Below are 15,978 nucleotides of genomic sequence, written 5' to 3' on the forward strand. Positions count from 1 at the left end.
TGGATCAGTGCTCTCCAGTAACCAATCCAAGGAGCTAAGAACTGGAAGAGGACCGAGGAGATTATGCTAAGTGACTTGTAGAAGCCATGGCAATTCCACACCTGAAGAGACTATACATGCCAAGGACAGGGCTCACACCCTGGCTTTGGGCCATTAGATGGTAATGATGCCACTTTCCAATACTGCAGCTGGTTCCAAGCAATTGGCCTGTCCCTGAAGTATGTGATCTGACTTTGGTCTCTTTCTGGCACCAAGGTCTTTGAGAAGCTCATAATCACCATTTTCATGACAGCAATCAACTCTTGTTATCTACCTTTAACTTACTAGACATACTTATTAGATCACTCAGAGAGGGGCTGAGGGTGTAGCTCAGTGGTAGAGTATATGCATGCATAAGGCCCTGAGGTGCCCCCACCACCACCCAAAAAATCACACAGAGAAATATTAAAAGTGGAAAGAGAAAAACTTTCTACCTCAGTAGTGCTCCATCTGATCAAACATTTATCCAATATTCAGCAAGAGCCTTGGCTCCACTTTCAGGCCCTTTGCAATCCCTTTGGGATTTCTCCTCTTTGAGGCTGCTCTCTCTTCCTAGCCCTTCCCTGAAGGAAGCCTCTGGGTACTCGGATTACAACATCCTCCCATTCCTCCTTCTCCACCTGGAAAAGTTCAAGCTCCCAGGTCATCCTTCTGGGAGGCCTTTTCTAAGTCTTTACCCAAAGTTGATGCCCTGCCCCCATGCCAGGTATGTCAAATACAGGCATACCTTATTTGTCATAAGCCTGTTGAAGAATCAATGCATTGTTCCCATTGTTATTTGCCCACATGCCTTTTCTTCACCAGCTGGTAAGCTCTTGAGAGTTGGGATAGGTTTTATTTATTTACTTCCAACTCCCACAATACCAAGCCCAGCAAGCTGCAACTACCACCTGGACAGCAGGTAGAGATTGAACAGAAAGATGCTCTTACCTTATCTGAAAACCCCAGCTGTCAAGACTAACCCTTGTGGAGTTCCTGGGCAATTTCACATCCTCTCTTCTGCCCTGTGCTAGGGCTTAAATGATCCATCATTGCAGCATCACTAGATGAAGGCAGGAAGGTGAGGGGTGGGGTGTTATTAGGGGAGTAATGAGGAGTTATGTGTGCAGGGGGGTGGAAATACCAACATATGTCTAGATTCCTCTTAAGCACTGATCAGTTCCCTTTTTTCTGCTTACTTACTTACACACACACACACACACACACACACACACACACACACACACACAAATGTCTCCTTAAGAGAATGTGACAAGGGCCAAATGGATAAAGCCCATTTCCATTTGTCCTAAAGGTGCCTTCCTATCCAGCTTCAATAAAATTTCGTCCATAGAATGGAATCTGAACTCTGGGATGTTTTCTATCTGCTCTCCTTCCTTCAGAGTCTTGCCACTCAAAGTATGGTTCTAGGGCCCGTATTAGTATCACCCGGGAACTTGTTCAAAATTCAGACTCTCAAGCCCCACCCAGATTTGCTGAATCAGAATCTACATTTTTACAAAATCCCCATATGACTCACGTGCACATTAAAGGGCAAGAGGACAGATCTTTAGGCTACAGTATTTCACGGTGGGTGTGTTTGTCTCTATAAACTCTGGGTTGCTCCATCTGATCCCACTGAAATTAGTCAAATTCCTCATGTTTAGGTGTTTAGCAGAAAGCCCATTATCTGGCAGTCCTTTCTTCTTCAAGACATAGGGAGTTGACCAGTAAGCCCCAACTAGTAGAAACCTGGACCTCAGACTCAGGCTTCTGTCAGGGTATCTGAAGTTTCCTCTATATTTACTAGACCATGAATACCTGTGGTCAGATGTGGTAGGGTATAGACTAGATATAGCAAAATTGAGGCCTTCTCATAATCGCTGAAGAACTTCTGCAGCCAGAAGTAAATTCATCAGATAATTTCAAGAATTAGCAAGCCACTTGGAGTGGGGTTGGGGAAGTCATGTGACCTGTGAAGTGGAAGACCTACAACATGGCCTTGGTTGAATGTTTTTCATAAAGTCTGTAGAGACCTCTGAGGTTAAAGCATAGTAAACCCTAGAAATCCTCCACAGAGCAGTAGAGCAGCAAGGACAGCTGAGGGGCACCTCTAGCTACACTACTTAAATGAGGAATGACATCTTTCCCAAGCCTTCTAAAGATCAGAGGAGTTATGGATATTGGCAGAGCATATTTTGGGGGATGATAGGAATAGAATTCACCTGTAAAAGGAGTCAGGCCATCACTGAAATTATACAGAAATTGGCCAGGATCTATAACAAAGCTCATCCCTGGCAGATAAACATCCATGGCACAAGAGAGTAGGCAGCAGCCTAGGAGTTAGGCTGCAGTGTGTTCATGGCCAGCTTCACATGGAGGGATCTTATGAAGCCTCAGAGAACATTGTGTGGGGTCCAGGATATTCCAGTCTGTGCTTCAGAATGAGACCATATCTTACGATCAAGAACACAGAGGCAGGGCCAGGCATGGTAGCGCACACCTCTAATCCCAGCGGCTCTGGAGGCTGAAATAGGAAGATCATGAGTTCAAAGCCAGCTTCAGCAAGAGCGAGGCTCAAAGCAACTCAGTGAGACCCTGTCTCTAAATAAAATATAAAAAAAGAGAGAGAGAGAGAGAGAAGGGGGCTGGGAATGTGGCTCAGTGGCTGAGTGCCCCTGAGTTCAATCCCTGGTAACCCACCCTCTCCACCATAAAAAGAACATAGAGGCAGGGCTGGGGTTGTAGCTCAGTGGTAGACCCCTTGCCTAGCATGTGTGAGGCACTGGGTTCAAGTCTCAGCACCACATATAAATAAGTAAAATAAAGGTCCACTAATAACTAAAATGATATTTTTTTAAAAGAAAGAAAAATGAGTTCAGAGGATGAACTCTTATGCTAAGAAAGCCCTAAGTAACAGAACAGAGTAAGGCAAAGAAACAAAACCTACTTTCATTAATTTTCTTTTTTTAATATTTATTTTTTAGTTATAGGTGGACATAATATCTTTATTTTACTTTATGTGGTGATGAGGATCGAACCCAGTGCCTCACTCATGCTAAGTGAGCGCTATACCTCGGGAGCCACAACCCCAGCCCATGAATTTTCTAAAGAGATGAAAGAGAAAGGAAGAAATTGAGGTTCAAGGTGATGAAAGTGGGATGGAATTAGAACAGAAGACACATTCTGTCCACAGTTCAATATTACCCCAAGGACCCCATGTCTTTTGAGATTGTATCATTTGCTTTCTTCTTTCATCTTTTCTTGATGTGCAGGAAGTAATATCTCATCTTCTTCTCCCTAGTTGGATTCTAATAAAACCTTTCTTCCTCTGTCTCAGAATACTTTGGCTTTTCCTACTGAATGCAAAGGATGCCAATGGTCACTGTGTAGAGGACATCACTGACCCTTAAAGTATCCAATCAGAGGTTCCCAAATAAAAGTAAATGACGTGTGCCTTTACAGCATATGTGGCTATATGTATATACAAGCATAATGTGTAAAATATAGATTTTTTTGGCAACAATTTTATATTTTTATATGTCTAATATTTGTTACTTTTGTGAAAACAGTCCAAGAATAACTACTTATTTATTATTAAATTGTACCACAAAAACTACCCATAACCATTTCACCTACCTACAACTATTTTTAACTCTCTGGCATTCCTGTGTGCCTTAAAATGACAAATAAACACATCTGAATATAACCCGTGTTGTTCTAGGCCACACCTGTCTGAAATAGAATAGGGTCACAGTAATGGGAAAAGTGGCATTTAAGTGTTGTCACCTTCAATTCTGGGAAATCTGACCACTCTAAAATCCTTCCCAACTATTTCTGGGAGCCCCTAAGCAGGGGTGGGAATGGGGGTGGTCTCCTGTGTCTTCCCAAAGAAGGTTTTTTTTAAGTTACAAAGTGACCTCTCCTTTCTATCCCTCTTTGTGTCCTGAAGCTTTAGAAGTTTTGTTCCTGCAAGTCTATACCCGAGCTGGAACTCCTTTGCCAACATCTACATCACCCTGGTAACTACTGAAACTGACCTCATAAAACTGGCATTTTAAAGAAAAAAAAATTGGAATTTATATTCTAAAATTACAGGAAAGAAAATTCAAAGACAATAAAAGTAAATATACTTAGTTGTACATAGGTCTTTGGATATTTTTGAATCACAGTCTAAATTTTCTGTTTAAATATATATATATTATTAATGCAAGTAAATGTGTCATTGAGCATGTTATTCCTGACCACTTAAAAATTTCTATTTTATGGCAAAAATATACATAACTGAGTGGAGATGCATTATTTATTACTCAGTTAACTGTGCTTTGAGGAAGCTGAGCTGCTTAAGACATCTAACACTAATTTATTTATATTTAATTTATATTTTATATCTGTTAGTACATTAGAAGAAATAGCTTCTGGTGACAAAATGTACTAGAGAGACTGAAAAGATGGTAGGAATTATGTATTTTTAGACTTTGTTTAGAAAATCAGGAAATGTGAGATAAATGTGTTTCAAAAATGAAAGGTATATAAATTCAGTGACTTAATAAAAATCCTTTTTTTCCCAGATGCATCTTATATATTTATGTATTTACTTTTCCTATTTTAGAAAAAAATTAGTGGTCTTTCTCGAAGTGCTTATATTGCTATTAGACTTTCAGTTCTGTTTGTTTTGATATGGTCTGATGTGGGTTGAGTTTCACTTTGTCTTGCTTTATTACATTTTCAAAAATATTACAAAAGTAAAGGGAATTTCTTAATTTTATTTGTTCTTTTATTTTCCATTCTACTAATGATTAATGTTCAGATTTTTCACTTTCCCGGCTCCTTAGTCCTTGGATTTGGAAAAGTATCCTAAGCTCAAGTCAAACATTCCTTGAATGTTGAAGCAGGGGCTATTGTCACCAAGAAGCAAGTTTCCACTTTGGGGACAGGTAAAGGCAGAAGAGGTAGCAATATCGAGTTTTCATGTCAGCATCTGTGGTATCCAGAATTTAAGGCTGGGTGGCAATATGAGCTGTGGTGGCCAGGGGTTAGTGGCAGCTACGACAGCATCCTGCTGGACACAGTGGCATGTATCTGTAATCCCAGCAATTCAGGAGGCTGAAGCAGGAGGATCACAAGTTTAAAGCCAGCCTCAGCAACTTAGTGAGGTCCTACATAACTTAGCAAGGCCCTGTCTGAAAATAAAAAGGGCTGGAAATGTGGCTCAGTGGCAAAGCACCCCTGGGTTCAATCCCCAGAGGAAAAAAGACAAAAAGAGCAGCATCCTCACCATGTTTGGTCTGGGTATGCTTTGGGGGCTCCCTTGCGTGGCTGTCTTGAAGTCTGCCTTCTTTTCAAACCTGGTTTTGCACACTGCCCAGTAGTTGTGTGAGTTCCCAATATCCTTTCAACAAATTCCTCTTCCATTTAAGGCTTGATCACCTCTGTGGCTTGCAAGAATATTAGCTGATAGAAGTTCATTGTTAAAAAAAAAAAAAAAGAAAATTAAAAATACAATCAAGGCAAAAGGAAAAAAAATACTCATAATACCTTAATCAGATAACAATCTTTAACATTTTTGTTTATATAGAATTTTGTTTGCATAGTCTTTCAGAATTTGTTTTATCCATCTGCATTCATTAAAATACAACACGTGCACGTACACACACACACACAGTTAGTTAGGATGGTTTTCAATCCAAGTATCAGAAAGCCCAATTCACATTGCCTATAATGCAACTATAATGCTATTCTTGGCATCCTGACCCCCAACCTTACTTAGGCTTTGTAGACCTCAGAGTACAGATTGACATCCTTAATGATCCTGGCTTTCCCAACCCTATTTTGAGTCTACCAATATCATTTCATAGAGCTATGAGGTCTTACATTCCACTAAACGTAGTGACCACTTCCTAACCGAATGTGACACCATCTGATGCCTGCAAAACTGCAGGCTTTGTGAACCAGCAGAGCGCCATCCATGGGAGGGGCCTGAGTATCTCCAGAAAACATCCATGGCAAATGCTTTTGGACATGGCATTTGAATCTATGCCACATCTACTCTTGCTCTCTTTACAACCTTAACTGCTTAGATCTGAGACTTTACCTGGGATCTTGATTCCCATACTTGCCTTTTCATGGACCTGATATTTTCTATGGTTGTCTTCAAGTCTGTCATTGGGCCACCTTTAATTCTACCCTTTCCTCATGAACTTTCCTACTTTTAATTGTTCTATTGACTTACCGAAGCCAGCTCCTAATTTGTGTCTTGATATTTCTCATTCCACTATTGAACACAGGTCAGGATGTGTGGTCCTTCAGCCTGGTGCCAAGAATTGGGTCAAAGTGCCATTTCTCCTTCTCCCTGTGGGTATTCTGTAATTCTGACAAACCCAGTAAAGGAAAGTCCCAGAAAAATCATCAAAATCTGCATATTATATCAATGGAGGCAATCTGAGAAGATTATGGGACAATTTTTGCTTTTCTCTTTGTAGTTTTCAACATTAAAACATATTCTTAAACAGTGTGATAATTTTGCCATATGCAATACATTGATAGCCACACAGGGCTTATCCATATTAATAAATATATGTTATAATAATGATTTTTAAAGTATATTTTAAACCCAATGAAACTCTTTTACCTTTTAAGGGGGTGACATGAATAGCTTCAATTGGTACAAGGGAAATTAAAAAACTGATAAATCAAAATGTCTATCAGGCTGGGTACATTTGCATTATACCTGTAATCCCTGCAGATCTGGAGGCTGAGGCAGGAGGATCAAGAGTTCAAAGCCAGCCTCAGCAAATGCGGGGTGCTAAGCAACTCAATGAAACCCTGTCTCTAAACAAAATACAAAATAAGGCTGGGGATGGATCAGTGGTCAAGTGCCCCTGAATTCAATCCCTGGTACCCTCGCCCCCACGGCAGCCCTGGAAAAAGTAGTCTATCAGTTCCTGAGTACTACTAATTGCAGAAACCCAAAGCTAAGGGTCCTTTTGTTTTATGAGGGGGCTTCAGTTAATCAAACTACATAAAGACAATCATCTGTGTCTTCCCTATCCCCCAGATTTGGGGTTCTTGGGTTTGGGTTGGGAAGCTAAAGGGAGAGGAAGAAGGTATGCAGATAAAAAATATCTAATGTGTATACAAGCCTCCACTTCACCCCAAGTCTTTAGTGGACTCTACTGCATACTCAAATGTCTCACTGGAGGTTTGGGGAGTTTGGGAAGGAAGGATGATATCACCAAAAGAAAAAAAAGAGTTAAGCTCCATATTGGAAGCATAAGGAAGAGCAAGCTGTTTAAAGTAAGATGCAAATGAGATATCAGAAACCAGAACTGGAGCCAAGTGACAAGAAAAATATGAGTTGTCTGCCCCTAGGATGGCAGAGGACTGTGCTGTCCCCTCAGGATGCAGGGTGGGTTGGAGTAAGGGGCAAGTTATCTTTTAAATCTAGAAGGACAAAGTCACCTCTCCCAACCTCTGGGTTTAATTATTGAGTATTTCACCTTCTACAATCTACTTTTTTTTTTTTGTAGGAACCTGTCATTATTTCCATCTGCATTTGGCTGCTGTAGAAGTCACCTACCCAACAGAGAAAAACACAATTAAGGAACTTACTTATTGTGTAGAAGTGACTTCTTGAGCACCATCATTGGTCATCAGGGGTCCATTGACACTAAAGCCAAATGATGTTGCTTAAGAAATCTGCATATTTAAGTTGTACAAGTACCTTGAATATGTCCAAGTGCCTGTGACATTCAAAGAAAGAAAACAAGTATGAATGTGCACTTCTAAACTCAGACGTGAAGGAAAGAAAGCATCTTTTTAATAAGGGTGTCACACTAAATGAATGAACGAACAAAAGAATGAGTTAATGAATCAGTTAACTTCTGAAAAACAAGTTCAGAAAATTATTCTAAAGAATAGAACATGTTGATTTTTAAAGTGTTTTCTTTCTTTTCCTAATTGATGAAAATTTGCTTCTCTGACCTGATTTGCTCTTCAACTCGTGGTCATACTGATTTGCATTTAAATTTTGACCTTATATTATCTCACAGGTTCTGAGTCAAATGTCAGGGAGAGGAGTTATGCTTTCAGCTGAATTTAAAGTAGAAATCAAGAATGTTTCAAGCTGGGTGCAGCAAAGCATGCCTGTGATCCCAGCAGCTTGGGAGGCTGAGGCAGGAGGATCAAGAGTTCAAACCAGCCTCGGCAAAAGCCAGGTGCTAAGCAACTCAGTGAGACCCTGTCTCTAAATAAAATACAAATAGGGCTGGGGATGTGGCTCAGTGATTGAGTGCCTCTGAGTTCAATCCCCTGTACTGAAAAAAAAAAAAATCCTTTTAGTTGTTTCTATGAATCCCCTGTCTGCTCCAACACTCTTAGCTGTAAGCATCAAAGTTTCTAATCTCCATGTTTAGGGTCACTCTGCTTCTGAATTGATCTTAACCAAGTCAGGAATCTTAGACTTACCAGCTAGTGGAGCCAAGGCACAGTCTTAACATTTGTTGTGAATCTCAGGTGCGCAATGGTAACCCAGGTGTGTACTATGCTACTGCAACATGCCCTGTTTGTCCATCTGCACCTGACCTCCTCCTGCTTGCCTAGAGTTCTTACCTGAATGCTGGACCATTTATCCAGAATCTCAGTTCTATCTGGATCTTAGTGGCCTTTTCCCATTTCCCCTGCACCTTTAAAATTAGGCTAGGTGAGGATTTGAATGAACAGGCTTTGAAATATGTGCTCCTATCTCTTCCAGGCATTGAAGAGATAGGAGCACATATTTACCTGGAGATAGTTCTCAGCTAACAGACGGACCTCCCTTCAGGTAATACAGGGAGATGATCCAGTATTCCTAAAAGGATGTCGCTGTGTAGCTAGTCCCAAGGAATGTGTATGGGGCTAATACCAGTCCGGTGGACCAGGCATAGCAGGAAGTCAAGGTGAAGTCAGGTGGCCTCCATCTGTAGCAGTGGTTTAGTTTTTGACCATCTGTTCATTCTTGGCAAGTGTGACAACTGGGTCTCAACTCTTAGGAAGAGATGGATAAGAGATAGATGTTATTTAATTTGGCTGAGGTTTAAGGGAGGTCTCCAGTTCAAATAGTCTACTGGCTTGCCAGACAGGAAAACTCAACTAAGTATCCACTTCTATGTACCAGGTTACTAGAGGGGAGGGGAGGAACAGAGCCGAGCTTTTTGAACTGTGGCTCTCAATGAACTAGTGGTATTGGAATCAGTTTAGAGGGTCCCTGCAAATATTTTTCAAGGACATTAAATTAATAGAATGAAATGGAAAAAAATAAAAGCACATTTAATGTAGTCAGGAGAAGTAAATTTTGTGAAACTTTTTCTTCAGTTACATACTTACAAGTTATATGCTTGTAGATGCACTATATACGTCTGAGATAATATTTGAGAAGAAATGGAAATTTAGGGATGGAAAGGAAGATTTATTTTCATGTTCAATTTGAAGTTTTTATCATATGTCGAAAGTGAAAATATAAGCAACTGAATTTATTTGCAGTATATATAATGGATAAAAGCTCATTACTCAAGTAAATTTTATAAGAAAACTACAATTTCATCAAAATAGATATGTTATTATATTGTGATATAATCAGATCAAAAATGTTTAAAATGTCTATTAATAAAAAACAAAAAAATTGTACAATTATAGCTAATCAAAAGAATGAGGAAGATCTATATGTGGCAACATGAAAAGATATCTATGGTGAATCATTCATTGAGAAATATTCAATGAGAAAGTTCCAGAATGATATGTATGTTACAGTTGCTGCAGTCTGGCTGGGCACAAATCACGAGCCACTGAAGCAGGAACAAACTTTATTTCTGAACTCCACCAGCACACTCCACACACGCTCCCTGGGAATTCTCCCGCGAACCACGCACTTGGTGTTCTCTGGGGACACACTACACCAACAGGAAATCCCTCCTCCCGCACTTCCCCAACTAATGGGAACTTTCCAGGAGTCCTGCGAGAGCTCCAAAGTAGCAGGCCGAGGCGGACAGCAGGGGTCCAATATCCAATTGAATGCAGATCTTAACATAATCATTATCATCTCAATGGCTTGCTGGCATCACCTTTCAACCAAAAATGCCATGCGGCATTCCTACTCAGCTATGGCTCTTAGCATACAGTAACATTTTTATAAATATGACACATATTTATTGTTTACAAAGTGCTTGATACTGTTGGGGATTCAGCAAAGAATAAAATAGCCCAAACTGACTTTATAGGTCAGTTGACTATAAACAAAATTAGTAAGTTTTATAGTATAGAGGTGAAATGTACAATGTAAAAACTAAAATAGGGAAAGAGAATAGGGGATCCTGGGAGATGCAGGTTGCAATTTTAAATGGAGTAATAGAAGAGACCTTCCTTGGAAGGTAACATTTGTGTAGAGATCTAGAAGAGAAGAAGAAGCAAACCATGTAGATACTGGGGGAAGAGCTTTCCAGGCAGAGAGAAGAGCAAATCAATGGCTGTGAGGAATGGGGATGCCTATATTGTTCAAGGAAGATCTGGGTCAAGAGTGGCTGGGACAGAGGAGCAGAAAGAGCATTACTTTTATACATCAAAAAACATAGGCATATACTGTTTAATAAACACTTAAACTCCCCGACCGTGGTCTGGAGAGTTTATTGCATTGACATGGCTAACTATATAAAATCTTTTGACCCTTATTTATCACTGTAAAAATATGAGGTGGTCATGATTAATTAGTTCATGGAAGAAGAAATATAGAATGAACCCTAACACTTAGAAAATTTATGTAGTTTCTTTATTGAAAAAATCAAATATTCAAGGCATGCATATTCTTTCCAACAGCTCCCCTTTTCAGACACCTGCCCTGTGCTACCTGCCCTGTGGTACTGTTATTACCTGTTATGGCTTGGATATAGTTCATGTGTGAGAAAATCCAAGAATGCTCAGAAACAAAATGATCAGGTTATGAGAGGTGGAACCTAATCAGTGTCTTAATCCACTGATATGGACTAGTTGGGTGGTAACTGTGGGCAGGTAGGGTGTGGCTGGAGGACGTATATCACTGGGGGCATGTCTTTGGAGTATGTATTTTGTCTCTACTGAGCAGAGCTCTGTTTCCTTATTGCCAGGTCCTGAGCTGCCTTCCTCCACCACACCCTTCCACCATGATGTTCGCCTCACCTCTGGCCCAGAGAAATGAAGTCCATCTCTGAACTGAGACTTCTGAAACTGTGAGCTCCAAATAAACTTTTTGTCCTCTAAAATTATAATTTTCTGCTCTTTTGGTCACAGTGGCAAAAAAGCTGACTATGACACTACCTGTACTCCCTACTATGCTGGGCGCTCTGGGAGTGCAGAGGCCATTTCTACATCTGTTCTGTTTACATATTCTCTCTGAACTCTAGCACTGATTTGGGCACTCTTGGGCACACATAATGGGCCACAGTTATAGTGCTTATCAATTCCAGAAATAGTTTTGAGCACTTGCCTGGCTTAATCTTCACAATATGCCTCTGAAGAATGTACCACTTTTGCTGCCATGTTAAACATGGTCTTCTGAGGCATAAAGAAAACAAGTGATTCACTGAAGGTCATATGTCAAAGCATTACGGCAAGAGTTGGATTGGTTTGTGTTCCGTGGAGTTAAAAAAATGAATACCATGAACAAGGATGAGATAAGCAAGCCAGCAGGAATTTTTTTAAGAAAGAAAAGTGACAGAAAGATTCAGAACTCTGGGCATAGAGCATCTGGGAGGGGCAAGAGTGCCTGTGAAGTCTTACAGCACTCCTCCTTTTAAAGGCTCATAAGGAGAAGTTGATAAGCTCCTCTTGATTGGTTTTTGATACTTCAGTTGTCCCAAGGCTGGTGCAGGCCAGATTATGGATTATGCAGTCATTTATGGTAAAATGGAAATTTATTCCATTCCTGTCTTCTAACTTGTCAGGGCATGTTAAATGGCTGTGCTCCTGCCTGCTCTCTTATCGGCCTTCACTGTCCCTTCCCTACCCTCCACTGCCTATTCTTTTCTCTTTGAAAAGCAAGAATATAAACCCAGGCATTTTGGTGGTAGATCTTTGGCTTAAGTCACTATTAATGCCTTTTAATAAAAATGCTCAAAAATTCATATGTAGGAGATATAACTTAATATTCATCATATTCATTTATAAATAAAGGAATACAATCCTTTGCTGGAGAGGCTATTAGAAAACAAGCCCACTGACCACGTTGCCCACAATCGCTCCATCTTCCAATGCAGCAACCTCCATCTTGGGACATCAGCCAGGGCATGGAAGCTCAATATCATGGTGCCTGCAGGTTTGCCATGCCACCACCACCATTTTGAGTCATGGCCACCTCCATCCGAGGACACTAGCAAGAGCCTGGAGGTCCATTGTCAAGGTGCCTGCAGGTTGGGAGAATATCTTTACCACATGCACCTCAGAGCATTAATCTCCAGGATATTATAAAGAACTAAAAAAAAAAATGTATAACGTAATCAGTAAATGGACTAAGGAACTGAACAAACACTTCACAGAAGAAATACAACTGATCAACAAATATGTGAAACAATGTTCAATGTCTCTAGCAAATAGAGAAATGCAAATCAAAACTACCCTAAGATTTCATCTCACTCCAGTCAGAATGGCAATTATCAAGAATACAAGCAACAGTAAAGGTTGGTGAGGATGTGGGGAAAAAAGTAAAGTCATACATTGCTGGTGGGACTGCAAATTGGTACAACCACTATGGAAAGCATCATGGAGATTCCCTAGAAAACTTGGAATGGAACCACCATTTGACCCAGTTATTCCACTCCTTGATATATACACACAAGACTTGATATTAGTATACTATAATGACTCAGCCACATCAATGTTTATAGCAGCTCAATTCACATAGCTAAGCTGTGGAACCAACCTAGGTGCCTTTTAAACAGATGAATGAATAAAGAAAATGTAGTATATATATACACAATGGGATATTATTCAGCCTTAAAGAAGAATGAGATCTAGCATTTACAGGTTAATGGATGGAGCTCAAGAATATCACTCTAAGCAAAATAAGTGAATCCCAAAGAACCAAAGGCCAAGTGTTTTCTCTGATGTGTGGATGCTCATTCACAATAAGTGTGGAGGTGAAGGCTGAGAAAAATAGAGGTACTTTGGATTAGGCAGAGAGAGGAATGAAGGGAGGGGAAGGGTATGGGGGTAGGAGGAATAGTAGAATAAATCTGACATTATTATCCTAGATACATATATGATTACCTGGGCAGTGTGATTCTACATCATGTACAACCAGTAGGAGAAGTTAATCCGGGCACAGTGACACATGCCTGTAATTCCAATGGCTTGGGAGGCTGAGACAGGAGGATTGCAAGTTCAAAGCCAGCCTCAGCAACTTCGAGGTGCTAAGTAACTCAGTGTGACCCTGTCTCTAATAAAATACAAAAAAAAAAAACAATAGGGCTGGGGGTGTGGCTCAGTGGTTGAGTGCCCTTGAGTTCAATCCCTGGTACACCATACCCTCCCCCCAAAAAGGAAGAAGGTATATTCCATTTATGTATGATTGTATGATGTATCAAAATGCACTCTACTCCACATGTATAGCTAATTAGAACAAATATTTAAAAAAAGAAAAGAAAAGAAAACAAGTACACTGGTCCATTCTTCAGAGCACAGTGTCTTAGAACCTTTCTGTAAAGCAGTCAATCTACTCTGTCTATACAGTTGATGGCTGTTCATTACTTTGACATTCAGCTTCTTTAATGTGTAAGGGAATAATTCAAAATAGAAAAACACTGTTTGGATAATAACATTTATAGTTGCATCATTAATATTAAGGAAAAACTGGGCACAACCCAAATGTCTAAATTTGAGGACTGATTTTCCAAAATATGGATAAAACAATATTAGCATATAATTACCAAAATGATAACTGTAATCTATGTTTGTGTATTAAAATGTGCATATAAAATAAAGCTAAATAGAAAAAGAACCAAACTAACTTGTACACAGGCATTAAAACTATATATTTTTTTGCAGTGATAAATAGGATCAAGAGATTTTATATAAATAGCTGTTAATACAATAAACTCCTTGGCCTTTTTTCTATTACAAGTGTTGGTGTGTTGGGTGTGATGGTATATGCCCGCAATTCCAGTGGCTGGGGAGGCTGAGACAAGAGGACCACAAGTTCAAAATCAGCCTCAGCAATTTATTCAGGCTCTAAACAACTTAGTAAGACCCTGCTCAAAATAAAGAAGACAAAAAGGGCTGGGGATGTAGCTTAGTGGTAAACTACCCCTGAGTTAAATCTCCAGCTCCAAAAGGAAAAAGAAAAAGAAAAAATAAGTTAGTTATAATAACAGAGAGAGTAATATGTGTAATCTCTTAATAGAGCTGAATTCACGAGGCAAATGCTACAAAGACCCCTTCCTGTAAGAATTAAGTCTGGAGTGTTGGTAGCCTCTAATATATGCACATCCAAACCTAGGGATAGAATGTGTAGAGAAGCTGTTTCAGCCCTACTCCAGGTACAGAGAGGTAAAGAAAAGAGAGTTTGGTTAATGCATGTTACACTATGAATTTTTTTTCATAAAATAAAAACATTTACTTATTAAATAAGTATACAAATTGGTTTACCTTTTTTTTTTTTGGTGGGGGAGTGGTACTGGGGATTGAACTCAGGGGCACTCAACCACTGAGCCACATCCCCAGTCCTATTTTTTTGTATTTAATTTAGAGACAGGATCTTACTGAGTTGATTAGCATCTCACAGTTGCTGAGGCTGGCTTTGAACTCGTGATTCCCCTCTCTCAGCCTCCCCAGCTGCTGGGATTACAGGCTTGTGCCACCATGCCCAGCTTGATTTACTATTTTCTATAAATTATTCTCACCTCCCAGTCTAAATCAGAATTCTGTAGAAGAGTTTCAAATAGATATATTTAGGTCCTAATTTAGACTTCTAAATCAGAATCCCCAGTTATTTGGCCTAAATGTCTGTATTTGTTTGTGTGTGTGTGTGTGTGTGTGTGTGTGTGTGTGTGTGAGAGAGAGAGAGAGAGAGAGAGAGAGAGAGAGAGAGAGAGAGAGAGAGAGAAAGGGGGGGGAGAGAGAGAGAGAGAGAGAGAGAGCATGTGTTACTAGAGATCTAACCCAGAGGTTCTCTGCCACTGGGCTATACCATTCAGCCCTTCTTATCCAGGCTGAATGGTATAGCTAAGTTATCCAGGCTGGCCTTGATCTTGCAATCCTCCTGCATTAGCCACTAGAGTTATTGGGATTACAGGCATGAGCTACAGTGCTTGGTCATCAGTATTTTTAATGGATTCTTGGGAACATCTGATAATTAGCTAGGTTTGAGAACACTTGGCTATGATACTTGGACAAGTCTATACATACATATATTCTTAAAACCAATCAGTGTGCCATTTTTCCATAGCCCCTTTAGCAAAAAATCTAACCTTTAATTTTGCTAAATTGATAGGTATGAAGTGTTATCTCCTAGCTGAAACATTTATTGGTCACAGTCATTAAAAGGCATCATTAAGGTACATACTTTTAAAAAGGTAATATAAGCCTGTCACAGTGGCACATGCCTGTAATCCCAGCAGTTTGGGAGGCTGAGGCGGGAGCATGGTGAGTTTAAAGCCAGCCTCAGCAAAATAGAGACCCTGTCTGAATAAAACACAAAATAGGGCTGGGGATGTGGCTCTATGGCCAACTGCCCCTGAGTTCAATCCCCAGTACTCCTCCAAACGCCCTCCCTGCAAAAAAGGCAACATAAAAATGCTAGCAAAAGATAGAGACAATCTAAATACCCATCATTTTCATATTGGTGCATATAAACAATCTAAATATCCATTATTTTCAGACTGGTGAAATAAATGACTGTACTTCCACACACTGGGAAACTCTGCTGCTGTAAAAGGAATTAAGTGGGACTCTGCAAAAATA

At 39.9% G+C, this 15,978-nt stretch overlaps 1 protein-coding gene across 6 annotated transcripts in view; it reads right to left on the reverse strand.

Annotated features, from left to right (window-relative positions):
- Positions 1–15,978, reverse strand: part of LOC110598395 (uncharacterized) — a 62,235-nt gene that overhangs the window by 16,202 nt on the left and 30,055 nt on the right. For 4 of the 6 annotated variants that reach the window (XM_078044163.1, XM_078044161.1, XM_078044162.1 and 1 more), the window contains exons 2-6: positions 7,630–7,760; positions 6,251–6,389; positions 5,297–5,472; positions 2,244–2,545; positions 970–1,081 (exon numbers count right to left, since the gene is read on the reverse strand). The gene's annotated coding sequence lies outside the window, so the exon portion shown is untranslated. Of the gene's footprint in view, positions 1–969; positions 1,082–2,243; positions 2,546–5,296; positions 5,473–6,250; positions 6,390–7,629; positions 7,761–12,201; positions 12,426–15,978 lie in introns of all 6 variants that reach the window. The other 2 variants (XM_078044159.1, XM_078044160.1) reach the window with 2 other exon arrangements.

Source organism: Ictidomys tridecemlineatus, chromosome 3, assembly GCF_052094955.1.
Source record: "Ictidomys tridecemlineatus isolate mIctTri1 chromosome 3, mIctTri1.hap1, whole genome shotgun sequence".
NCBI lineage: Eukaryota > Metazoa > Chordata > Mammalia > Rodentia > Sciuridae > Ictidomys > Ictidomys tridecemlineatus.